The 27,769-nt window shown below is 37.8% G+C and overlaps 1 protein-coding gene across 4 annotated transcripts in view; it reads left to right on the plus strand.

The window, feature by feature from the left end:
* Positions 1 to 682: 682 nt before the first annotated feature.
* KCNB2 (potassium voltage-gated channel subfamily B member 2) overlaps positions 683 to 27,769 on the plus strand; it is a 389,084-nt gene continuing 361,997 nt past the window's right edge. Inside the window, exons 1-2 of one of the 4 annotated variants that reach the window (XM_079133628.1) lie at positions 683 to 2,321; positions 9,811 to 9,902. The gene's annotated coding sequence lies outside the window, so the exon portion shown is untranslated. Of the gene's footprint in view, positions 2,322 to 2,842; positions 3,323 to 9,810; positions 9,903 to 27,769 lie in introns of those variants that run through there. The other 3 variants (XM_079133627.1, XM_079133629.1, XM_079133626.1) reach the window with 3 other exon arrangements.

The raw sequence follows: 27,769 nt of genomic DNA on the forward strand, positions 1-27,769 counted from the left end.
TATGAAAACATATCACACTTTTCAGCTACATCATTTAAATTTTCCTTTGGAGAATAAATGAAGAAGATCCAAATTGTATATACTAAGGATATGGATGGAGCTGCATGATGATAATGAACACAAGTCTCTACTGCCTTTTGGAATTCAAGCTGTGCATATGGAGAACCCTGCTATTTCAAACAATCTGTGTACAATGGGTTGTTCTCTAGAACCCATTTGGGCCATGAGTAACTTAGTAAGCAAAATTAAATTTTTCCCCCAGAGATTTTTTTTCTTATCACTGCATGCTCACAGACATGACTCAGGCTTGATGGATGACTTACTCCTAGCCCCTTGCTTCCAGAAATGGAGACAGCATCATTTTATTTTACCTGACAGATAATTTACTGTCTTAATTAATGACCATTCATAGAGTAGGCATAGCTTCAGATTCCTCAAATCTAATGGAAATTTAAGGTAAAAATCTTAAACAATACTTGTCAACTATTTAAACTCCTCCCAAAGTGATCAGTACTATTGATGTAGGGTTAATAAAATAATTTTTACCATGCCTAAATTTTTAAAAGGTCATCATACCATTTATATTTAGGCATAGTCAAAATAAATCCTAAGGGGTCTTTCTAGACTTAAACTATTTTATAAATTCTGTTCAATTAACAAATATGGAGTGTTTGACAAAAGCTGCAAAATAAATTTTTAATGGATGAATAAGTATCTCTGAATCCACATGTGGCCTTAGGTTAGATGTAAGGAATGCACAACAAAAGGTGTGGAATTGGCCCTGAAGGACCTTATATTTTAAAATGGTAAGATACACACACAGGAAGTACACATACACTATAAGAAGCAGAAGGTGATCCATGCATTTTAAGAGAGATGATACAATGTGCTATACATGTCAAAGGGGAATTGTCACAGAATAGGCCAAATGTGAAGTGGACCTTGGAAGGGCTGTCATGAATTGGACCTGGGACCTGGAAAGGAACATCCCAGAAGGAGAGAAACATGCACGTGTATGCATAGAGGTATGCAGATGCTGTCTGGTAGGGCATGGAAGGGCAGAGAACATTTGTGAACAGGGAAATGATTATCTTCAGGGTTGCGTTTGGGGCAGTCACCTGCAAGAGAGAATGTAAACTGTGTGGGAGAATGGAAAGACTGGAGGTGAAGGAATGGATTTCCTGCAGCTCCCTGGAAGTGCAGAGCTGAAGCTTGGAAACTGGCTAGGATTGTATCAAGATGTGGAAATCTGGGCGATCTCATACTAGTGTTCATTCTCAAGACACCCAGAGAAGAGCAGAGAGCAAGGGCAGGCCTCTGTTGAAGGGTGAGGATGTCAGAAGGGTCAATTCCCATACTACAAACCAAAGTCTGACACTTCAAAAAGATCACTGAACACAAGGTAAATTCTATGGGGAGGGAGAAAGTCCACATGTAGCAAATCTAGGAGGACAGCACATCCCAGTACAGATTACAACTAAAGCAAAAGCAAAACTTAAATGAGATATATTTAAAACTAAATGTATTTGAAACTTCAACTGCCATCTTTGTTGATCTACAGAAATTAAGTACCAGCTTTAAATATATTATCATTGCCAGCATTCTTTTTGTGAAAGGGTGTTTTGCGCTACTTTGTTTTCCTGAAAGCCCTGTAACTACGTAGGTTGTCTTTATTTCCACCTGTCAGAAACACTTGGGTTAGGAACCTACAGGGTCCAGTGATTATTGTTCAAGTTCATTGTCTTTACTGTGCCTTGAAGGTGGGGAAGGGTCTGGGTGTCCACCGTGCAGCTTCACTAGGAGGAACTTGGCATAGTTTTCCAGCTGGCAAGTGGATGACTAAAGTAAGCAAGTCGGGGGTATGAACAGCGCCCCCGTGGGAAGCAAGAGTTAAGGCTGCCACGGACCCTGCTTTACCCTCAAACCCAGGAAAGCGGGGTTACCCGGGGCTAGTGATGGCCTCCGAGTGGGGCTGGAGGTGCCTGTTGGAAAGTCAGATCTTATCTGCACTCCTCATTATTCCCGCAGCTTCTTTTCCGGGAAAATACTCCTGGTTCCATCATTCAGGAATCATTTGTTCTGGCCTCAGTTCCCCGGGGTCAGGGTCGAGCAGCATGCCCAGGGTCATGGTCGTTCAGGGGTCGGGCGGCGGGAGAACCCCGTAGCTGAAAGCTGAAGGGCCAAGGGAATCCCGCGAAGCTGCCCGAGCGCGTCTCGGCGGGGCATCCCAGGGCTTTCCCGGCCGCCACGCTCACGGGCGGCCGCGGGGCTGTGGACCCTCTTTCCCGCAGCAGCCAAGTCAAAGTCACAGAGCGAAGCAGGTGGGTGTGGAGACCCGCCCGGGATCCGAGGGAGCGGAGGGTGCGCTGGATCAAAGGGAGGTGCCCGCCGAGGTGTGGGCGGCGCCCACTCGCCCGCGCCCCAGCCGCGCCCTGGGCATGGGGGCGCTGTCCCTGGTCGAGTGCACAGCTCCGCCGCCGCGAGGCCAAGCCCCGGCGTCTCCAAAGGTGCCCGGCGGACTGCACAGCCTAGCCACCCGGCCCCACTGCCCACCTCGAGAGCCGCGAACGCCGAGGAGGAGGAGGAGCGGGTGGCAGAGAAAGCGGAGGTGGCAGCGGCGGCAGCTCCAGCCCGCGGGTGCGCGGAGCGCGGGAGGCGGAGCGGGAGGCTGGGGTGGCCGCGGGCGAGTGTGCGCGCCGGGCTGGCGAGCTGCGGGGCGGGGGACCGGCGCCCCCGAGCGCCCCGCCTCGCCTCCCGCGCGCAGCCTCTCCCTGCTCCTGCAAAGACACACACCCACCAAGCACCCACCGCCTGCCGCCCCCGCCGGCCGCCGCCGCCGTGCCTCGGGCAGCCGGAGCGAGCGGCAACTCCCGGGCTGGCGCGACTCGCCTTTCCGGCTCCTTCCGCGCAGCGAGCTCAGCCCCGCTCGATTTTTCCTTCTCTTTTCCAGCCCTCTCTTGTCTGGGCGGCGGCGGCGGCGGCAGGGGGATGGGGGCCCCGCGCGGGGAAGGGGGTGAAGATCGATGAAGATTATTGTTCTTTTTGAGGATGCCTTAGCTTCCTCCCGCCGCCTCTCCTTTGAGCCTTGCTACTAGAGACTGTGAGCCAGAGTCAGGGATGTAAAGAGAGGGGGAAACCTCCAGGAGCTCCAGCCAGCCGGGGAGACCCTCCTCTCTGTGGAGGGGAGGGGGATTTCCAGCGACAGATCATTGGCGAAGGGGACCGTCGCAGGGAGAGGAGCCCCGGAGGGAGCGGGGAATCCCACAGCCCTTTGTGGCGCCCGAGCCCGTGCCGCCTGCTGAGCGGGGTCTGTGGGAGCTAGGTAAGTGGCGGGGACATTGCTGCTCCCCGAAGGGGTCTTCCTTTAAGAATGAATCATTGCTGCAACCTACCCAGACTTGAGTTGCTAAAGGAATTGGAAACTGCCATATGGCGCCGAGTGGACTTACACACAAAGCTGACTTAGCCCTGACCGGGTTATTAATGTAAGGCTCCTTCCCTGTGGGGAAGGCACGCAAGTGTTAGCCCCTGGAAAGCTTCCTAGCAGCCTGACTGGGAAGGGATGAGAAATGTTATTTCTAGGAGATGAGCTCTTGTTGCCTTCTGTTCATTTGTTGGTAAATGCCATACTCACATGCACACACTTGTGGGACCGGATTTAGGGAATGTGATGTCTTTGGTGTATGAACAGTCCTCAGAACCGAGATATGCATGCATTTTATTTCTCAAGCGGTCCAAGTTCTCCGTTCTGTAGCACGATTCCTGAGAGGGAGAACAGGTCTCTAAGGAAAGAGCTTCATGGCTGTTTCCAACACACTCTGCTAAGGGACTTGGGAATACAGTTGTCCTGAATGGCACCAGAAGACACCGACCATTTGCCTCATCATTTGGTGCCAGTGTTTAATGACCTTTTTCAGCATAGTATGCTGCCATCCATTTTCTCAAATGATGAGCATTTATGTGTATCCATTCATAAAAATTATCAATATGCAGTATGCACAAACATGTCATTTATGCAACATTTGTGATTGCACAAGTGTTTTAACAATAAATAATTATAAATACAAGATTACACTGGAACAGCTTAGTATGCACAGATGTGCCCTGGGTTCATTTCATGCAGGTTCAACATCCCTTCTAATCAAGTTATGCAATAATGTCAATATTTTAAATAGCATTTCACATTTCTATTTTTTCATTGATTTGGCTTTTGAATTTTGTAGGGAATCTGATATTGTTAAACATAGGTCAAAGGAAAACTAAGTATTGTAGGAGTATTGTTTTAAAAAGTGTAGTATTGTGTGAGACAGAGGTCTCTTGTTTATTTACCAATAAATATCAATAAAAATATTACATTTCATTGGACAGCAAAAGATAGATTTCTGTAGATCTAAAGTATTACTTGTCTGTGTTGAATAACTTTCAAAAAAGATTTTGAAAAGGGGGTAATATAATAAAGTTTTGTTTTAAGTAGTTCACTCTTTGGGGTTGTGTGTGTAGGTGGGTGTGTGGATGTATGTATGTATATATATTGATAAATGCAAAGTTGTCCAAAGCTTAACTTGTAATACATGAATTAAACCTATAGACATCTAGACTAGAGTTCCTTGTTCTAAAGTTAACCAAAACTTAAACAGTTCAGTAATTTGGCACATTATGCATGTGTATGTGCATTTAATTGCTGCTTGGAGTGTTTTTAGCATAGGACATGAGAAAAGTGCTTACTTGTGTGGGGACATAGACTTTCTGAGAATATTGAAGGGCCAACATTTTTCTCTACTGAATGAAAAGTATCCTCAGCACCTGAAAGAGTTAATATGCTCCCACAAAGCAAATCCTATAATCCCTTTCCTTATTGGGTTGCACTTGGTTCAGACCCCTTGTTTATCAACTAGGATTCTGTTTAATACACTCTTCTCCCTTCTCTGGCACTAGTCAGACTTTTGGAGGAAGGAATGAATCACTTGGCAGTTCTCTTTGGTTTCTTCCTCCTTTAACCTTCACCTTTCCTACAGCTCCCAAATATCCCTCTTACACAAATTCACAGGCACTGACCCCAGAAAATTACTCTACTGCTTGGCATGTTGAGTGTTCTGCTACTTACATCCTCCTTTCCTATCTCCTCTTTTCTTTCTCTTCTGTTTTTTTTTTTTTTTTTTTTAAGAATCAATCCATGTATCAGTTGAAACTGTTTCCAAATTCACTTTTCTTCAAATCCCATAGTTATTTTTTTCAAGCCTAGTGTTTTCTGAATGTTCAGATGGGATCAGTAGAAATTATTACTTTATCCAGTGCTTTCTCCTTGGCTTTTAAAACTTCCTTATTCACACCATGGGGTGACTGCGAACATTAGCTTGCCCTTTTAATTTTCAGTATGGTGATAAAAATGAGAGTGCTAGGGAAAAAAATGACAGAATATGGTTTTAGTCACATTTTTTGACAACTTAAAAGCGTATCTGACCAAGTTTTTGGAATACCTGCTTGCATGTATAACTTCATCTATAAATACGTAAAAAGTCTGTAGAGCATTGAAAAAATATTTTTTTCTTGAATGTGTATGTGGAACTCTCATTTTCTAGAGAGACCAGTATACATATATACATATTATAAAAGTAGAACAATTACTGGTAAAATCTAGGAAACCTGTAAGATATTCCTTTAATGCATTTTTAAATTAAATCCTTTGAAATTTGCTCTCTCTCAGAAACTAATTCCTAAGGAAAATCCTTACACTTGATGTAAAATTCTTCAGGTGCATTTTTAAGGTATACATATAAGGTTAAAATATTCTATTTATTTCAGAATGTAATATTATTATAGATTTGCTTATATGCATCAAGTGGAGTTTGCATACCAGCCTGATGTCCATTATTTTCTTGAGGGCTTCAGACGAGTGGAAAGTACAAATGTGTTATATGTGAGATTTTTTTCAAGTTCAGAGTGTTTTTTTAAGGTAAGACTTTATGGCCTTGTTACTCCCAAAGTGGTAAAATAAACTTTATAGAGCAGGGCAGTCTTAAATTTTGTAGTCACATACTACAAGCATCTTCATAGTCTAGATCTATAGCCCATTCTTTTTTATTGCTTATTTCCTCCCTGTTCTTTTTAGATATATAGAGAATGCAGTTTATGAGGCAGAATATCAAGTGTGTAAGACCAGGGGCCTCTTGGCCTGTGTAAGCCAAACCCTCCCTCCTGTGTAATCTTAAAAAGTGCCTATTGCCATAGGCTGAATCATATCTGTCTTTACCATCTCATTTAATGTCACTAACTCATTCATTAATTCATTTACTACTTATTAAATATGTATAAGGAGACGAATGCTTGACTAGAAAGTAATAAATGCAAAAGGTATATAGAAGACAGTCCTATACGCAACACTATTTTTTTAATAATGTAGGGAGTTCAATCAAAAAAAGACCTCTAATTACTAACTGAAGAACCACAGTTACCATTCAAATTGAGTTACCATTCAAATATACTTGCATACGGAAGTATATTAGACAATTTTATACTTAAAAGGTTAATTAAGACAAATTCATGAAGAGGATCATGAAAATTTGTCACAGGCTATGGAATTTGGGAGTTGTTAGGAAACATCATTAACAGCAACAATACTAACAGTTTTACTAAAATATTTAATTTTAGAATCAAAGTAAATTAGAATATTATTGTTATAAATCATAATATTTGTATTATTGTATTTACATAAATAATATAATGATTATAGCCAACAGTTACTTGAACCAAGTACTGTTTTAAGCATTTTACAAATGTTAATATTTTCATACTCATAACTTATGGGGAAGTTATCATACTACCCTTCGTTATATAGACATGAAAGCAAGTGCTCAGAGACTTTTCTTAACTGTCTAAAGTCACTTAAGAAATAAATGGTAAAGCCCAGCTTGAACCCAGGTGTTCTGACTCCACTTGAACCAGTATGATCTTAGGAAGTATTAAGAACCACGATCCCATATAGAACAGGAAAAGATGTTCGCAGTGCCTTGCTTTATTTGGAGCTGTTGATCTTCCCACTAAAGAATGGCATGGTCGTTATTACAGGAGAAAGGCCAAAAGTAAAGACTTTCCTGATGTAGGAGAAAATTGCTAAGTTCTAAACATAAATTTGAAATAAGGTAATTTAGTTAGAGGCCAGTTTTTAAAATGTGAGTGAGATTTGCATCAGAGCGCTAGCACATTTTAAAGTACTGTCCTTACAGTGACCACATGGAGATGAGACTGGCCGATACAGATGATCTGAGTGGTAAATTTCTAATGACAGCTTATTTTCATGTCTAGGGTTTTTTTAAGGTTTCGTGATTTTTTTGAATTAAATGTATTATTAAAATATTTTTATAATTATATATTCATTTTTTCAAAGAAAAAAGCTTTAGATTCAGAATAAAATTTTCTTTTATCTATGTCCCCATAGTTCACTCTGCTTAAATGTAATCCTAGTATTGTAATGGAAAATGAATATATTGACCTAACAGATTTAACTTCTAGTATATTTTTCAAGCTATTTATTTTATTAAGGGACAGACAACTATAATACAATCATGAAAGTGTAAATCAAATCATGTTGTGATTTTTATCAAAAAAACTTTATATAATGTTTAAGTTCTTTCTAAATAGCATTGCATCTTTTATTTGAAAAATACCATCTGCATTAAATTTAAAGATAATCTGATTAAATAGTGCCTGCAGGATGTGATTGAATCAAATATTTAGGCACATTTTCAGGATTGACTGACATTTTTATTTTTCATACAGGTATTAGGTCCCCATAGGCTAAGTGGCATTGTATAGCCAACTCTCTACTTAAAAGTGGCTCATATAACAGTTCACTTTAAAATTTGCAAATGTTTCTCCATAAAAATAGTGCTCTAAATCATGTTGAGGTCCTCATACCAATCTACAAAAGTCGTTTTAATCAATGATATACCTGAAGTAACTGTTAGTACTATAAAACCTGACTATTATGTCTACATTCCTGGGGAATCATTTGATTTAAATACTGTTTATTGACTTCCTGAGTGTGAGGCTTTTTGGGGATACAGAGTTGGATGCAGTACTCTCTAGGCCCACAGGAGGATAGAAAGTGGGGATAGAGTTATAGACAACTCTGACATTAGGCAGAATGAAGAAAGCATTATAAGATTGGTATAAGCAAAATGTTAAATAATTGATTCAGAGTTCTATCCTGAGAGCCAGGAACTGCATATCCCCTTAGGATTCTCATTTGGTATTTCATCCTAAAGGTGTCTACTGAGCTCCTCCTCTTTGCCAAGTCTTAAGCTAGTTGTTAGGGGCATAAATATGAATAAGACATCATGTTCTCACAGCCTATAGGCATAGGCAAATAAATCCTGACAAAATATCATAAATGTTATTGGTGGGTTGGCATAGCAGTTCAACCGACTAGTTTTATAACAGAAGGATCTCAAGAGTAAGAAAATACAGTTGCTTTGAGTTCCTGGAATTTATTTAGAGTCATGATTCTGTACTCAGATGCACTGCCCTCTTTTTATAAGCAGTATTTGTAATGTCCCTTCGGCTTTTCTGAAATGATATTTATAGATGATATAATCTACCTGCACATATAATATTTTAAAAATCAATATAAGCACCTCATCTGTAATAGGAAGAAAATAAAGTAAAAGTCACTATAGAGAAGATAATAGGTATGTCAATATAAATAAACTTAGGTATAACTACACTAGAGGATGTAATAAAATAGATGTTTGCTGCTGAAAATACATAAGTTCTGATAAGAAGATAAGATAAAAAATAAGTTTGGATAAGAAAATAATGTTGTATTCAGTATTTGTGACACTTTGTATATTTGGTCTTTTTAGGTAAGAGTGAAATAAATACATTCATTGAATGCCACAGTTACAATTGCAAACAAATGTGGGTGTGCTGTAGTAATGAATCAGTTAACATGAGCATCATTATACTTTCCAAAATGGTGAACAAATCTTGGTGAAGTTCCTAAGAAATTCCTGCATAAAATATGTTTTGTACAGTAGGGTTAGGATTTATTCATGTAGGTGGGTGTCTGATGTTATGGAGCACACAGAATTTCCACAAACATGGCAGGGTTTCTTGCATTTCTGGACCTTGTCCTCCAAATACTTTACAACCTTAGAAAACTCATTCAGAGCAGACTATATTAATCCCATTCAGCAGCCCTGATTATGGGATTATGACTATATTTCTCTCATCAAACGAAACCAATCCAATCCTAATGCATGACTGGCTGATTTGAAAAAGCAGTACTCCCTTAAGTTTCTAGTTAAAAAGGCAAGTTTGGTGGCTGACTAAATAACAAACAAAATAAAGAGCAATAAAATCAAACTATATAGATCGCTAAACATTGGCGACATCCTAATAGTAGGCACAATGTATAAGGCTGACTGATAGAAATGATCTGATCATAACTGTCAGAGTTTCATTTTCTACGTGGGAGTGTCAGACAAGACTTCACAGATAAAGTGACATCTAAGCTCGTTTTTTAAGAGATGAGTAAGCATTCTCCATGCGGAAAAGGAGGCAGATGGAGCCCATTCTAGGTAAAGGGAACAGCATTTGCAAACCAATGTCATAAAAAGGTCTGGGCTGGTGATTGGGGCTCAGCATTGTAGCCATAGAAAAATGATGGGAGATGAGACTGAAGAAAAGGATTGAGGATTAGATTTAAAAGTTGTGTGCCTTCCTGAATCATTTGGATTTTATTCTGTTGGACAGGCAGTCAGGAGTCAACTGCAATTTTTAAAAAAGTGACATAGTCTACTTTATTTTTAGAGACAATCTGAGCCAGCTTGAGGAGTGTGGACTATAAAAGAAGAAAAGATTGATAGTTGGGAGATTATTTAGGAGTCTGTTGTGAAATACAGGTAGGATAACATCCATGGCTTTCTTTAAACAGGGATAAGGAAGAAGGGGAAGATGATTTAGGTTCCTGGTGGCTAGTACTTACAATCTAGTAACTTCAAGTGTTCCAGCTCTCAACCCCCAACTTTTTTTCCTTCAAGGTTCATTATGTTAGTTGAGGTAACTTGATCTTCTGTAATAGAGTTCTGTAATTCAGTGGTTAAAAGAGTATCTGTGTATTTTTTTTATTTACATCAGAGTCCATTGTATGTGTTCAGTGCAGTGATTTGGGGGACTTGAACTCTTTCTGTCTGCACTACAACTTGGGTTCTCTGCATCTAGCAGGCAGTTGTGGAAGAGAATGAATTAGACAAGCACACCCAAGAGATGGCATTCCTCACTTCCATTCCCATTCCCTTGGTGAGATAGTCACATGCTCATCTATATATAAAGAAGCCTGGAATATGCAACCCCTGGCTGGGCAGGTATTTTCTATATTATGGGCAGCGTATTTTCTGTATTATGAAAGTAGAAGCACAATTTCACCTATTTGTACCATATCTACTTTTCTGGCCACATGTAGAAAATCCTCCACCCTAGCTGACAACCTGAATCCCCCCTAGTCACTACATCCATCTCACAGTGCAGCAATGTTAAGTCCACATTGTCTGGATAGGACCCCTCATTGTCCAGAAACCTATGGGCTAAAAGGACCATTTGTTGACCTCCTAATATAACTTGATAGATCAGATTTGAAATAACTGCATTCAACATTATCAGTTGGAAAAAGGAAGAAATAATGATTATTGACCCAGAACATGGAAGAAATCCAAGTAGATATTGGTAAAGACTTCATGCCCTGTCAGTGGGGGAGAATTCCTCTGTTGAGCCCTGGTTTTACTCTGTTGGAAGAAACTTGTTCCCTAAATACCTGGCTGTTCTCTAGAAGGCTCTCCATTGTCTGTTACTCCCATGACCATATCCAAAATAGGTGTTGGGAAGTGTGCTTTTCCTGGAATATACATTACCTTCTCTACCTGCTCTTTCCTGGTCTAAGTATTGATGCCTCCTGGTCTAAGTATGGATGCCTAGAGTTTGTTTTATAGTCACTATGTTTTTCTTTTTTTCTTAGATTTAGCTCTTAATTTCTTTGACAATACAGTTCCCTCAAAATCTTCATAGGTTACTTATCTATTTGGTTTTGTTTGTTACACTACTAACTACAAGGAATGTTCTTTCCTATTCATACTTCTTGATCCTGTTCATGCCTTTGCTCATGTCTCAACCACCCATATCTTAAGTGGTTACTCTGGGGTCATCTGAAAAATAGGCTTGTATAGTTAGATAATTTCATTAATCGATATTTGTGGAAGGCTGTCTCTTTGTCTAACTGGGAAACTGTAATGGGCATCAGTTGCACAAAATCTTTTTTCCACATTATTCCTCACCTTTATAGTCTTTGAAGCAGTGGGTATTCCAGCTTTATAATATTTTGTATTTCTAGACTTTGGTTATTCCCCCTTATATCTGTTCTCAGACTAGCAATTCTTTTCTAAGGTCATCAATTATTTTATAATGCTATTATATAATGAGGAGCATACCTCATACATTATCATTTGAAGTCCTACTTTTTATTCTAGAACTATAGATCTGCCCTCTCAGTTAATGCAGTTTTTTTTTAGGACATAATTAAGGCTCGGGACCCCCAGACTTCTGTATCTGTTTCCTTGTTGCTGGCCAATGGCACATATTTTAGTTTTTGTAAAGGCAGCACCTCCATTCAAGGTACCAATTTTAGAATAAGTTAGGATAATGCTAGCTGCTGCAACGAATACTGGAATGTTAGCAATAGAACATTAAAAAGTACATTCCTCACCCACATAACAATCAAATGAAGAAAGCACAGAAGAGGCCTCTCCACTTTTGAAACATCTGACTCCACGTGACATCACTTCTGCTTATACGCCATTGGTGAGGACTGGTTAAACAGCCCCATCTGGATGCAAGTGGGCTGGAGAATGAAATCCCAGGCTCAGCAGGAACTTTGGGCAACAGTTCTCTTTAATGAAGGTGAAGCATAAATGTAGATAGCCAATTAGCCACACTTGCTGTAGTCATCATCCTTTAAGATATATTAGGGAGAAAGGAGGCATGAATTAAGTCTCCTCCCTGGTTGACCCATGCTGTGGATGGCATCTCCCCCTCCTCACTCCTGTCTTCCTGTTGGCTCTCTGCCCAGACCTCTGGGGCATCTTCTTCTGGGACACATCTTCCTTCATTCTCTAAAGTAACACTATTATGAGGCTCTTATATATAACAAACTCTGGCTGAGTGCTCTGGGATAAAGGATGGTAATTATAGTTCAGACAAGAAACTAATTCAAATTAAATGTTAGATGTCATTGCTCCTAAAATGTATTTACCATTTCTCACCACAAGGGTTTCCCCACATGCTCATTTCTCACTGGGATCCAGACAACCAGGCATTTGCTAGGTCTTGCTCTTCCTTTAGACACTTCCTCCCATCTCCTCACAAAATTTTCAAGGTGTCCTTTCTCCAGGTGCTGGTGGATGTCTCCAAAAGTCAGAGATAGTTCATCGTGCAGAGCAGTTTAATTCTTGTTTGTCTCTGACTTCCACAGGGGTGCTTTCCTGTAGGAGCCAAATAATCCATTATGTTTTTTTCCAAAATAAAGAAGCAATTCTTATCACTTCTCATAGTCTGACTGGTTTGAAATTATAGCCATCTTTTTAAAGACAGTCACTCAGCAAATATTTATTAAGCACTTTTCGGATGTAAAGCACTCTGCTGGCCCGCAGGTTAAGCAAGCTCAGTCCTTATCCTTATAGGGCTTACTCTCTATCTAAAAGCAAACTTGGTATTCCAGGTCCCTTCTAGTGCTAATTGCAGAGTCTCCCCTAGTTCTGAACCATTGATGAGTCTTTGGATTATGAACTGTTTTGAAAGGAAAGGCAAGGAACTGCAGGTAGTCTGTGGTGTGCTAAATTGGGGATTTGAGACATTATGCTGCCATTATTTCCCAGAGCTAAGCTTTTGCTCTGCTCTGGTCACCTGCTTTATATTTTGCAGATTCTAGGTCTTGAACTCTTTGATTCTTTTTATACTCTCTCCTCCTATTTCTAATAGGATGAGCTGGTCCTAAAAGGAGATTAGCCAGATAGGGGAACATGACATCTGAAAAGAATGGAGCAGATGACCAATGGCAGTCCACACAGGAGATTAGACCTTAGGCATGTCAGGGGATGTCTGGCTGAGTATGGGACAGGGTGTCTGGAGCAGGCACCGTTTGAACACTGGGCAGGCAGGATTGAAGTGGTCTGACCCCATAAACTCAGAATGCTATGATTTATGGGGATGCAGAGTTTAGAGGTCTCTTGTTAGATAGTTAGCAGGCTTCTACTCAGTTTATATTTCCATTCTTATGAAAACTAGGTGATGATCACATTATTAAGGAAGGGATTCAAGTACAGTGGACAGGACCATTTCTTACGCCATCACCATCCCCCTTGACTGGACTACTATAGCTCCATAATGGGATTCTTAGCTTCTTTTCTTGTCCTTTTAATTACTTTGGCACTTTACTTTTAAATCGGATCATGTCATTCATGTGCCTAATGTCCTTAAATGATTTTCCTCCCTCCCTCCTACTCCCCCTTTCTTCCTCTGTCCCTCTCTCTCTCCCTCCCCACGCCCTCCCTCTTTAGCCTTTTGGTCTAATGATGAACCACCAAGCCATCCTGCACTATTTATACTCATGTCCCCTTTGCATTCTTCTCAACAAGGATCAGGTGTCCTGGGAATCTGGGAGGTGCTGGTGTCTGTAATTGAGGTCCCAGGACTATCACTGGTGTAATGGAGGTGACTGGTGGATAGGAATACAGATAAGACAAAACAGTGCTTCTGATAGAATTTTTCTCTCATCCTTATTAAGAACAGAACTTATTTCTTATTTAAGAACAGAACGCAGTCTCCTAACTCCACAGGAAGGCTTCAACTGGAACTTGCTGAGATGATGGAAGCGTTCTATATCTGTGCTCTCCAGTACAGTAGCCACTAGCCCCATGAAGCTGTTGAATACTTGAAATGTGACTTGTGACATTGAGAAATTGAATTTTATATTTATTTAAAATCAATTTAAATTTAAATGACCACATGTGGCTAGTGGCTACTATACTAGATAGTGCAGGTCTAGACTATTATTAGCGTGAACTAATTTAGGAAGCCCTAAGTTTCAAAAGCAGTATGATTTAAATTATAGAAATAGACTATTACAATGCATATTGGCCTCTGATTTGCCATATGTAAACATGTCAGCAATCTGGCACCCAGTGCCTGCTTGGGCTTTGATAAGTATCTCCCAGGTCCATCTTACCGAAGGGATTTGAATGCACTGTCTCTTGTTTCTATTCATAGAAGTTATTCTTTATTGATGGCACTTCTTTCTTCATGTGAGCTGTACAAACTGTAAACTATTATACAAGCATAGAGCATTATCTTTGTGTGTATGCAATATGACCTTAAATCTACTTTGTCCCCAAAAGTCTTTTCTTTTACACCCTTTCCTCCTCTCTCTCTCTCTCTCTCTCTCTCTCTCTCTCTCTCTCTCTCTCTCTCTCTCTCTCTCTCTCTCTCTCTCCCTCCCTCCTTCCCTCCTCCTTCCTCTATTCTCCTTTTCTTTCAAACCTCTACAATGACACAAACACACCTCTGTGTTCTTTATCCAGTTCCTTTTCTTTTGCATATCGATTTCTTTTCCTTTGTGCTTATTTACAAAAGCTGTTTTATCAGTTTCTTTCAGTAACAAAGAACAAAAATAAGTAAATGAATAAAATGAATTTTAAAAATTTCAGACCATTAACACACACACACACAACCTCCAAAATGATGATAGTTCTTGATTGCCAGTTAATATATTTTGGAGATTTATTAGAGATGATAGTTTGAATATTAATTATGTAAAGAATATAAGGTACAGTGCTGAACAGAATTTTTTCCCTATTTATCACCTAGAAAATACTGTTGCTTTCGATTCTTTGAAAGTGCCTATTTGTCTGACTCTTGAAATCCTTGCCCTACCCCTCATATGTAAAAAACTTTCCAATGAAGTAATCCTGGAATAAGAATGTGAGGCTTAGAAGAGAAAATTCTGAAATGTGATAGTAAGGTAACATTTAAAAAGAGAGTCTGTCTTGACTCCTTTTTCTCTAGTCTGCATAGCTCAGAACAAATGGGTCCAGGGGCTTTTTTGCTAAACGTCTCGAGTTCATAAAATCATGATTATTAATCAGACTGTCATTAAATATTAATTTCTTTTTGAGATAAATGTCACTTTAAATTTGGAATCCTGTCTTTTTCTAAATCTAAGGAGAGCATTTTCATTAGGCTTTATAGAAAGAGTGCACATAGAAAGCTTAGACACTTTACTAAGAAGCTGCTTCTTAAATTTGGCTTCTGGTTTGATTTAGGCCCAGCAAAATACTTGGTTTCCAGGACAATAAACATAGCTGGTAATCATATATGCAGCTGAAGCAGAACATTATACTAAGGGTTTTGCCATTTGAAAAAAATCTAGGGAGCCATTTTTCTTGTAGCAGTTTATAACATTTGGAATACAGTGCTTGATAGGTAGTAGCTGTTACATAAATGTTTGTTGAGTGAATTAACAAATTAATAGGCACTTAAAATTCCAAACAATAGCTAAGGGAGCTGATAAGTGAAGATTCTATTCCACAGAGCCTCATAAATTAAAATAACTACATCATTTGCTAGAATTTTGTTTTAGTTTCTCTTTCTTTGCAGCAACATATTTAAATCAAGAAGAAAGCTTCAACACTATGTGCATCTCTTGCTTCACATTTTTCTCAGTCATCATTTCAATTTTATTTTTATTTTTGGTGCTCTGAGGTAGCAAGCTCCAATGGAGAGAACTTGGGTTCAGGAGCTTTGGTTACCAGCTCTGATGCTGAATAGACCCTGGGAAGATTCCTTAAATCTACTGATGTTTGCCCAGTGAAAGTGAGCTCCTTCCAAATGCTGTGAATATTTTAACATTTAAAAAATATTTAGAGAATCTATTATGATCATAAATCTTGACTACTAGGACTAATAGCATTGCTTCTGAAAATCATATACTAAAAAAATCATGTTTAGCTTTAAAAATGTACAGCTGCAAAGACAGTTGACAATCTTATCATCTCTTATCCATATGAAAATATGACATGTAACAGATTTTATCCATGCCAGCTAGGCCAAGGGGTGGACAAGATAGTATAGGAATTTTGGGGGGTTCTCTTCTTCCTTCTCTTTCATTCTAGGAGGATTGCTCAGTATTGATCCTATATTTCAATTTATTTATCATTCTGAGACATCTACAATCCTGCCATTCAAGGAAAATCCCCAGTTAGGAATGTGGACTTTTGGTTAAGATAATGCTGGTTTGCAATCATGGCGTCAACACATACTACTTGGGCCATCTTGGGAAAGAAATTTTTCTTTCTGAGCCTCAGTTTATCTGTAAATATAATATACTGTTATCTCTCAGCTCCAGCATGAGTTGAGAAATAATGATAAATGTCATTATCAGAATTAAGCAGAATAAGCACAGTGACTGCATAAAATAATCACTCAATATTTGGTGGATGATGAAATTGATAATTATTAACAAAGTTCACAAAGAAAATGAAATCATAGCTTTGGCTCTCTTTCAGATAGAACTCCAAGAATATCCCTACCTTCTAGGAAATGTAAATCCTCCTTATGGACATTTTGATCTTAAGCTGAAATAAAATCAAAATTGTAACTCTGAATCCCATTATAGGATCTTATTTTATTCTGACATGCTTTTGCATTATCATCCTAACTAGATAAGACTTGCAAAGGTGAAAAAGAGTGCTTTAAATGTCATCATATGTAAATATAGAACAATTAGGTCTTTTCTTGAAGAAAAAAACAGTGAAAATAATGTAATGACACTAAAGAATTGGAAAAAGGTAAAGGAAGTCCATAATTTCACCACCCTTAACCATGATCCTGCTTTTCACTCCCTTGTCACCTGAGTTATCCCTTATTTCTGAAGATCTCCTCCCTTGTTCCAAAGTAACATTCCCTATTATAATGTTGCAACCTTATTTTTTATGATTTTTCTACACTGTTTTTCAAATTATTTATTTCAAGACTTTATCATCTGGTACAAATCACATGAACTCAGGGCTTCAGTCAGTCCATCTGTGGTCCCTAATTTTCACATTTTTATTTTAGAAAGTGTTGATGGAAATCTATGAGTTCATTTTCCTCATTAAATGCTCTGATATTATCTTATCAAATTGTGCTAAATTGTATTATTGGCAGGAAATTTAACATCCCAAGATTCATAGATGCTAGTAGATCATCTCATCCATCTGCCTTACAGTCATACCATTTATTATTTATTATTGTTGTAGATCCCTAGCTTTTTGCACAACAGAGACACATGGTGGGTTAAGAGGGGGCAGGGGCAGTGGTGAGGAAAATTCACACAGTGCTATACACAGATGGATGCTTAAAAAATTCTGCTTAATGGTCCTCACTGATGACAAGAGTGGATGGGAAACACTGCTGACAAGGGGTGTAGAGGTGGTGGTGTCTACAGTTGACTGAACCTCTTCCCTGTCTACCTAATGATGATCAGGAAATTAGTCAAGCAGACACTTGTGACCATTTCTGATTTTTACATTAATTCCATTAATATTATTTATCGATTTGTTATAAATAGGGTTTTTATTGTACGAGAATCTAGAACACATCATTTTGAATGTATTTTTCAGATGTATTCTTTCAGTTAGAGAGAAAGAAAGAGAAGGTACCTAAGGATGTGGCAGTGCTCTTTCCTGAGTGGATTTTGGCAGTGGTATGCTTTGATTCTGAAGATATGATGTCTAAGTGCTTGGGAGGTACTATAACAGAATCCTGTAGATGGGGATATTTATAAACAATGGAAATTTATTATTCACAGATCTGAGGTTGGGAAGTCCAAAATCAACAAGCCATCAGATCTGATGTCTGATGAGGGCCAATTCCTCTTTGATAGCCTCTTCTCTCTGACTGCATCTTCACATGATGGAAGCAGCAAAGCAGCTTTCTGGAGACTCTTTTATTATGACATTAATTCCATGCATGAAGGCTTGACTCTCATGAACTTCCAATAGTTTATTGGAAGCATCCATAATAAACTATTATTAATGTTAACCAAAACATCTGACTAAAACAACAAAAACCTGCTATCAGGTCTCCCCTCTTAATATGTTGTAAGATTTCAACATATTCATTTTGAGGGGATGTAAACATGTAGACCATAAAATATGACCTCATGTGCATTATAATAAGAACATATTAAAAGATTGCTAACTTACACATTAAATTATCTTCCTAATTCAAATACTTCTCTGTTTATATTTCCATTATTATAGGATTATTACTTTGAATTTTCACATGGCAATACATTATATTATCTGGAAAGAGATACGATCATTGTCGAAGAGTAAAAAATTACCTTTAAAAAAATCAGACTCAGTGCTCACAAACTTTAACCCTTTTTTCTTTTACGTTTCCTTACTCCTTTATTAATGCAAACTTCATTATATTGGCTTTTCTGGCCAAAATATCTTTCCTTGGAGTGGCTAAATGGGGTTGAGAAGTAGAAAATTCAGTTTTATGAAATTACAAACTTAAGAAATTGACCAAAGTGAACTTTTCTCTGTACCTTATCTGTCCAGTGCACTATGTAGATAATATTTATGGAGAAACCTTGGAACCATAGACTCCTGGGTAGAAGGAACCTTAGGGACCATTTTGTCAACCTCCCACAAAGTCAGAGTTTCTTCTTTGTATATGTGACCAGTGGTCACTTGGGTCCAGCTGGAATTATCAGGCAGTGGTATAATGTATTCTCTACCTACTTCCAGAAAAAAAAAAATCTAGCTCTTATGTAGAACCTAGGCCTTATTAAAGTTGGCAGATAAAGTTCAGCAGAAATTCTAAACAAATTGGAAGCATCCATAATAAACTATTATTAATGTTAACCAAAACATCTGACTAAAACAACAAAAACAAGACACACACACACACACGCACACACACACTCATTCTTCAAAGTTCATTAAAACTCATTTAGTCAGTCTCTTGGTAGTCCATAAGCATTTGTTAAGCACTCACATCGTGTCATGCTAGCAAAGTACCAAGGATGCAAATGTAGTAGGAGATGTTTGTCATTTTATGTAACAGTCAGGATAATGTTTCTTGTTATAAGCTCATATGGCACCTTCCTCTCCATTGTAGCTTTTATTACATTGTAGTCCATTGCTTATATACTTTATGAGAATGTTGAATGTCTGTGGAATGTCTGTCTATCTCCACTAGAATGTCAGCTCCATGATATCAGAGACTATACCTTAAGCAGAGTAGGACCACCTAAATATTTGCTAAATGGATGAATAAGAAAGAATTGTAACTGAATAGTGATAATATAAGAAAAGCACATAACCTATAAAACAAACTGCTAACTCATGAGGGCAAGGGAGATTAATTCTCCCTGGAAAAGGTGTTTCTTTTTTACCTTGAATAATAAGAAAGGGTTTATAATATGGAGAATGTGGAACAGAGTGTTTCATATGTGGAAGTCATTGGATTTGGGGAATGGGAGGTAATATGAGGTAGCTGGAATGAAAGAAAATGGTTTTTACATAAATGAATACAATATATAAATTTGATCATCAACGTTTCCATTCAACTAATATTTATTGTATGTTACTTGGGATACAGTGATGAATAAAATTAGACATGATCCCTATCCTCAAGGAATTTGAAGAAATTTGCATATTCACCCATTGTGTCTTATGATCCTATATAGAATTGAAAACTTGAGACTTAGTGGGTTAATCAAATAAAGTAATCATGCCAACAAATACCAAATTTGATGCTGCGACAAGTGAAAGGCAAAAGGTACCTAGTTCTAGAAATTCTTAAAATAAGAGGTTCATTGTATAGCTGAGGAGGCCAGAGGGAGCTAAGACATGATCTTTGGGTTGATATCTGAAGATGAAGATGGAAAATAAAAGATGTGCAAACTCTTCAGAGGAAGAATGACATGGTGAAAGAAATAAAAGAAGATTCTAGAAACTAGAAAGACTGAGGCAGGAGGTACTTGATAAAGCACAGAGATAAGTAGAGCTCAGAAGCTCCAGTCTTTATATTTTATCTTTATCCTGAGAATCAACAAGCCATGGATGCATTTTTTATAAGAGATGGCCCTACATAATGAATCCTACGATTATATATAAATATAATGCACCAATAAAAAATAAAAATAAAAAAAGAGGTGACCCTACCCACTAACTTGCTGGTATCTGACCCTGCAGGGTACAGAATTGACTAGAGGTTGAGAGATGAAGAAGGTGGTTATCAGAAAAACTAGATTTGGGGAAGCAGAGGTAAGGACAGATTCTGTGAAGTGCACCTCCCTTTACAAGAGACTGGTCAAATTTTCTGACTGCAACTATTACCCTTTGCTGAAATGAACAATATTTAGGAGTGAACACAACACAGATGGGTGTAGTTTTAATCTATTTATCTATCTATCTATATACTTTTTTTTTTTTGTACTGGGGATTGAACCCATGGGCATTCAGTCACAGAGCCACATCCCCAGTCCCCCACTTTTTTGAATTTTATTTAGACGGAGTCTCATTGAGTTGCTTAGGGCTTCGCTAAGTTGCTGAGGCTGGCTTTGAACTTGAGATCCTCCTGCCTCAGCCTCCAGAGTTGCTGAATCAATATTTTAATAGGGGCATAGAAAAAGAAAGAAAAGCTCTTTTAAACTTCAACTACAAGCTGAATAGCAAAGATTAATGAGTTAGAATGTGAGTGGAAAGACATCTATAGATCTGGGTTTCAGTTCCAGTTCAGTAACTGCTAGGTGAGATTGACTAAGTCATGTGACCTCATCGGACATCGGTGTTAAAAGATATAAATAAGGAAACTGGACCAGATCTTATCCAAGCTCTTTTCTGCTGTGTTCCGTAGTTGTAATATCAAAACATGGAGGTATATGAAGCAGGGTGTAATAGTTGAGTCAAAGAGACTAATACTCAGTATTTGAGCTTTTAAGAGAGAGCCATGTTACCTATCATGTGTTGGACTGTGAAGCAATTGGAACAGGATTATTATTTTAAGTGTATTTTTATTTTGGGGGTTGCTGGGGATCAAACCTAGGGCCTTGTGCACACTAGACAAGCATTCTACCACTGAGCTACACCCCCAAGCCTTGGAAGTATATTTTTACTATTAAACAGAGCCCATTTGACAAAAATTCCCTTGTACAAGAATCATTCCTGTGCATTCCAGACTGATCATTACATGATCTGAAAATTAATATTATTATGAGAAACCTAATAAAATGTTAAAGTCCTATCCAAATCTCATGAACATTTCTTAATTTGGTTCCTGGAGGCTAAATATGTCTCATGCCAAACATTCAAATGAAATATGAAATTTAAGCCAGTCACCCAAATAGTAGATTGTATCATCCACATAGAATACCATGTAGCAACGTAAGCTTGTGGTTTTTATCCAAGATATTACAGGGTGGCCCATTGTTCACCATTCCTTTCAGTGGTACCAAGAGTTCCTCTGTTGGTTGCCTTCTGTATTTTTCTCATCACCTTTTATCTTTATTTATCCCCTTCACTCCACTGTGACTCTGGAAAGACTTTTGCCAAAAGAGACATTTGAAAGAACACATCTTGGGTCCCAGTGGAGAGGGCACTTTTACTGTCTTTATAGAAAATCCACTAGCTGAATGACTGTATGCTTCTATATAAATTGAGAGTTTTTCTTTTTTTTATATTTTGAAGCAGACTGAAAATTTCCAACCATGACTATAGCTTGTAGTTTATAAAAAGTCCAAGATGCCATATTTTATTTTTTGAGTGAAAAAAGCATTTTTGTGAGTTATCCTTATAAAAGGTCATTTTTCTAAAAGCAAATCTAGTGTTTTCCCTAATTTTAGCAAATATACATATATATGTACATATATATTTTTAAATGGTTTAATTCTTTAACTCTGTATTCTCATGAAAAGGCTGTCTAAATAAAATAGTGCATTTCTAAATTTGGAGACAACTATGATATTGAAAGATGCTCAGATTACATATCCTACTTATTACCTCTCTTTTCCCCTTCTTACTGCAACACAGTGCTTCTTTTGACCACTGAAAGCAAAGCTTTCAGGATTTCATTTGAGTGTATCTAAAAAAAGCATCGGTTATATCAAGGATAAAAGTCCTGAAATTTTTTTTAAACTGAGGAGTAAATAATTGTGCTAAAATTGATAAGCATATTGACATTAGCAGTCTTTGATTACTGAAAAGAAATGCTACCTTTTACTTTTCTGAGAACAAGGGCAGCATTTTAGTTACTAGAACTAAACAAATAGATGGTATGAGATATTAGACAGTGTGGAATTTACTAATATTTCTAAATTCTAAAGCAATCCATGTTATTCAATTTCTTAGAATAGCTGAAAGTTTTTAGGACCTTCCTTTAAAACAGTGTGTCTACACGATAAGTTTGATTCACTTATAAAGTGTTATAATTTTATTGTTTTTCATTAGTAAACTTTGGAGTTGCTTTTTAAAACCTCAGCAGGTAATGAAATTTAAAAACCAACTGATTACATTTATATCTAACAGTCATGATGCCTTTCTCTATGAAGAGCTCCTGCAAATAATCTTTGTGGCTCTCTGAAATTTACTACTTAATATCATACATGAAAATTTAAGAAAATGCTGTAGAGCTGTTCATGGAATGATATACACTTAAAGGTCTCAGAGCTGTTTGTTTGCAAATGCCTGCACAATGTGGAATAGCAACATCAAACTGAAATGTTAAACATCACTTAGACCTTTAGAAAAATTGTGCTTTTTATTTTCACAGGATCGCACATGTGACTTACCCTGCCTGGCTGCACTAAACAAGTGTCAAGAATATGACATAATGCTAGTATTTTTGAGACTACAGTAGAAACCCCACCCCACCCCCAAACCTGGAGCCTCAAGCTGTAATTACGATGCCATGATCAGAAAGTTGTGTTTTGTCAGGTTTGGTCCTGAACGGGTGGCAGCATAATTCCACACTGCTGGTAGGAACAGGGTGCAGCTGTGCAAAACTCAAATGTTTGTTGTTGTTTATTGTTTAAAGAGTCGCTTTTTTCTCTAACAGACTAATGAAGGGATGTTTAGTACCACTGGCCAACTGATTTGTAGCAGGCTTGACTTTCAATTGATCTAGTCAGGTGAACTAAATCAACCAACTGCCAAAAGAAAACATTCACTTGAGATTTCTCCCTCAACATAAATACACATCTTTGGGTTGTAACTGACCATTTATGTATAGAAATTCTACACAGTTGTATAGTGTCTACACAGTTTAAGCATCGAATTACTACATTTTAAATTATACTTATGTACTCAATTGAATTATGTGATTAATTCTTTGGGGGTAAAATTATTATGATAGACATAATTTTGCTTATAAAATTATATGGGAGAAAATGTAGCATTGTATCCATTTTCATTACTAAAATTAAAAACATAAATTTTGCAAACACTCTGAAGTGGTAGGACACAATATCTAACCCAGAGAGACCCGACAGATTGATTGTTAGAAGTAAAATCAATATAGCAGAAAAGAACATAGATTAAAAGTGAAAATTTAAAGTATATAAAAATATTAAAAATAATAAAAATGAAACTTGTATGATTTTCTGAAGGTAATGTATTCATAAAGAAACATTATAGGGCCCATGGTAAATATTAAAGGACTCTTGAAATGAAATATGAAAACTACCTTTTCTTAAGAAACTAGACATGAAAAAATGTTTTCATTGACTATAAAGTAATATAAGTTTATTTCTATCTAAAGTTAAGGAAGCTGGGTGCAGTGTCACACTCCTTTAATCCCAGAGGCTTGAGAGGCTGAGGCAGGAGGATCGTGAGTTCAAAGCCAGTCTCAGCAACTTAGCGAGGCCCTCAGCAACTTAGTGGGAATGTGTCTCTAAATAAAATATAAAAAAAGGTCTGGGGATGTGGCTCAGAGGTTAGGTGTCTCTGGGTTCAATCCCTGGTACCAGAAATAAATAAATAAATAAATCTAAAAACAAATAAATAAGGTTAGGGATGGAGAATGGAGGGGCTAAAGTGGAAAAGGTCACAGAATCACAGTGGAAGAAGAAATTAACCAAGTGTAATAGGAAGTCAAAGAAGTACAGGCATGGAAATGCCACGGAAACTAAAGTTCATCCAGAAAGGTGAGGAGGATGCAAAAGTCAACTCCCTAGACCAGGTGTCCTGAGCATCACACAACCTTCTATAAAAAGTAACATGAGTTGGGCATAGTGTCTAGCACCTGTTCTCCCATACTCAAGAGAGGAGGCCTGGGCAGCATAGTGAGACACACAAAGTAAAGTCAAGGCTGGGGTGCAGCTCAGTGGTAGAGCATGTGCTTAGCATGTGCACAGCCCTGGATCTAGCCAACATGGTAAGTGGGTGGGGGTAAAAGCTTGGTTTAGATATCTTCTCTTCTTCTGGAAAGAGACGTGATCTTTTTAGCTCAGGAGGCTTTTATATTAAGATAGGATGTAGAGAGAACTGAAGTATGTACACGTTTGAAAACACATAACTTGATTTTGTGGTAAGTCAAGAGTGTGTGAGGGTGGAAAGATCTAGGGTACAGAATACGAGGAGAGGGACTGGAATGGAAAAAAGTGTGTGTGTGGGGGGGGTTATAGGGTAGGAGAAGGTGAGAGGGAAAACCACAGCGGAAGAGAGAGAAGGGAGAAGGACAAGCCAGCAGATAGGCTCAGTTAGTTTCAAAGGTGCTGCTGATCCAAGCTTCTGCACTGCAATTTACTTGAATTATGGCTGATTCCCAAAGCTCGATGAATTCTCTGAATAGTATTCCCAGCTCTTCAGCCGCTCAAGAATTTATGCCTTTAGTCTGCACTCTTTATCAGGTAACATGCAGAACATTCTGCCCAGGCAGAATAAAAAAAGCTTTAACCACACTAACAAATAATCAGAGCAGGTCATCTTTAAGCCTTCAGAAATCAAATCAACAGGCCATTCTCTTGCCCTGAGTTGCTCTGTCCCCACTCTGAAGAAAGGGCATTGAAATTTCAATCTGTCTTTTAGTGTGGGATTTGTAATCAACACTGAATTTTTCATAATAGAAAGTTCTCGATCAGTAAAGAAGATATTTTGAAATTTAAGTCTTATGACTTCTCTTTACTTGAGATATATGCCCTACAAAAAGGAAAATTCACCCTACGTCATAGGCATGAAATAATTTAAGACAATTGGTGACCTACCAGTGACTCTTACATACCATTTGCTTTTAGTGATGACTTTTATAAGATAGCAAGTCACACTGTGCCCTTAACCATGAACATGAGATATATGTCTCACGCTGGAGTTAGGTCTCTTTTTGGAAAATCTTATATCTAATATTATTATCTGTTCAAAAACTTTGTCTTCTTTATATTAGTATAAAACATGACATTCCCAAAATAGTAAATTAAGTTTATGTTCATTCATATACAAATTCAAAATGGATTAGACTTACTGCTTATCCTTTGTGTGTACTAGTCACATAATCTATATGGATTATTGAGACATCAATACACCTACAACAAAGATGTTTAATGAAGACTGGACATTCAGATTCTCCACTTGAATTATCCCATCTCTAGTATTTTCAACTGCTTTTGCCTGATCTTGCTATTGCTGCTCAATTTTTTTAAAATATATTTAATTTGCAGTCACTTGAATGTAAAATTTGGACATGATATCCAAAGTGCATCCAAAGGCACCAAGATGCATCTAGAAGGTACACATTATATATGGATACGGTGCTTTTTAAGGAAAAACTGAGTCCATAATTTCAGGCCTTGTAGGTATATGATCTACTGGGAAAGAAGGAAGATATGCAGAAGGAAAAAATTTAAAAACTAAAATGTATTTAATTGATGTGAATATAGTTTTTACTCTTCATTTTATTTCAGTGTTTAGAAACCAAGCTTCAGGGAGAAATAGGAATAATTCTTATTCTATTTAGATATACCTCCCTGTAGTGAGCATTTTGCAGAAACTCTCATTTAATTGTCATAATACTACCTGCAAAGCACATACCATTATCATTTTGTAGATTAGGAAATGGAAGCTCAGATAGTTTAAGTTACCCAGTCATTATAGTGCCTCTTTATTTTTTAAAAAGTAGGCATTTTTGTCATCTGCAAAGAGTGTGTATATATATGCTTAAAATACTCCTGTAACTATGTAGGTGAAAAAACTCTCAATTCAAATATTTTACTGGCCATAGGTAAAATACTTCTCATATAGTCCATCTGTCCATCTACATATTTTAATCAACCTAACATATTCATTTGAGAGGATACTTGCCCTCCAGATGGAGAAATAAATTTAACTTATGTGATGCCAACAGCAGAGACATGCAGAAGTTGGTGTGCATTATAAAAGAGTGCTAATTGTAAGGATCTCAGATCTAAAAGTTCTTCCTATTGGTATAAGTCATTGCCTTGTGAAACATGGTATTTTGCAACAAAGATAGTGTTTTGGATGAATTTCTTGAAGCTCCATAATTTTCTGCAAAATCATTTCAGGGGAAAATAACTGTGAAAATTCTTGTTGCTGCTGATCAGAATAAGAAGGAATACGAGGCAGTAATGTTTTAAAAAATTAGTACATGGGAGAAAGAAGTTGTGAAGCAAAAGGAGATAGAATACACACAGGTACACATTCTGACCTATATGTACACAATACATGTAAACATAGATGCATTTTAGGCACGTGATACTAATAACTCCATTTCTGAATTTTCCATGTACATTACTTTGGTCAGTTGTCTTACAGAAAATTATGAATTGCTTCATTACTTAACATATGAAACCCTACAATATATAAGCACTGTGTTCATTGATAGAGAAAATGGTCTTTGTTCTCAAGAGCTCCCAGTGTACTTTGGGAAAGATGTTACTGTGGAATAGAAGAAACATTCACAGAGAGTTTCCTGATTCCAGGGAGCAAGTGGTGGGGAATACATCTTTGAAGACTTTTTGAGGAAAGTCTTGATGTCTGAAGAGCAAGCAACAGTTAGTCAATGGGAAAGGGAAAGGTCCTTCCAGGATACAGCGTGGACAGGACAGGTGCTTGAAACAATGGTGTGTGTAGTATGGACTTGTTGGAATACACAAGTCCTCCTTATTCACAGTTTTATTTGCTGTAGTATTAGTTACTCACGGTCAAATGAGGTCCAAAAATATCAAATGGAAAGTTCCAGAAATAAAGAATTCATAAATTTTAAGTAGTTTTTATTACAGCATGTTATTATAATTTTTATATTGTATTATTCTTGACAATTTCTTATTGAGTCAATTACAAATTAAAATTTATCATAGTTATATATGTATTGGAAAGAACATGGTATATATAAGGTTCAATATTCCTGTTTTCAGGTATCAGTGGATCTCGCACTGATGGCCAGTGAATTCCTTGTGGACAAGGGGGACTACTGAATAGTGAAGAGGGGGAGATGAGAGGTAGGCCAGACCTAGTCAGGTGAACTAGACTTTAAAGTGCTGGTGGGACTTTATACTTCAAGTGATGGTGAGCTTTGCAGGGTTTCAAAAGCATATGAGTGGCAATGTCAAATGTGTATCTTAGTAGCTTTTTCTTTCTTTCTTTCTTTTTTTTTTTCTTAGTAGCTCTTTCTAGTAGCTATGTGAAAAATGGTTTTTAGGTGGACAAAATAAGAGTTTGGGATC

The sequence above is a fragment of the Sciurus vulgaris genome (assembly GCF_902686455.1).
Source record: "Sciurus vulgaris genome assembly, chromosome: 1".
In the NCBI taxonomy this organism is placed as follows: domain Eukaryota; kingdom Metazoa; phylum Chordata; class Mammalia; order Rodentia; family Sciuridae; genus Sciurus; species Sciurus vulgaris.